We start from the raw sequence: 477 nt of genomic DNA, 5'->3' as shown, positions 1-477 counted from the left end.
GGCAGATGGGGGTTCTCAGGGGGATCCCACCGGTCCACTCACCACTGACTATATTGATCAATTATTGACGCCCCCTCCTGACCCCCCTCCGCCCCCTCCCCTGGCCCCTCCCTCCCCCGGCCCTTCTACAGTATGAGGCCAAGGTCTTCTCTTTTCCTCTGCACTCGAGGATCTGCCTGGGTCTTTCAGGACGCTTATTAAAGGATGCGTGCACGCGCGTGCATGTTTGCTTGCATGGTCCTTGTAGACAGACGGGAAGCTTGTTCATGTAGAGGTAGATATGCTTACAAGTATGTTTGTTGTATATTTCGGTGCCATTGTATGCAGGAATGTTTGTGCTTGTCCACGGGCGCAGGTGTTTGTGAAACGGAGGCAGGCACAGCGCTGAATTTAATGAATATTAAACTGCATAGTGTCTCCATTAACACATTTGGCTGCCATAATGCTTTTACTTTTGATAAAAAAGCAATCCAGTGA

This window comes from Penaeus monodon, chromosome 33 (assembly GCF_015228065.2).
Source record: "Penaeus monodon isolate SGIC_2016 chromosome 33, NSTDA_Pmon_1, whole genome shotgun sequence".
Classification (NCBI taxonomy): domain Eukaryota; kingdom Metazoa; phylum Arthropoda; class Malacostraca; order Decapoda; family Penaeidae; genus Penaeus; species Penaeus monodon.
This window is presented reverse-complemented; position numbering follows the sequence as displayed.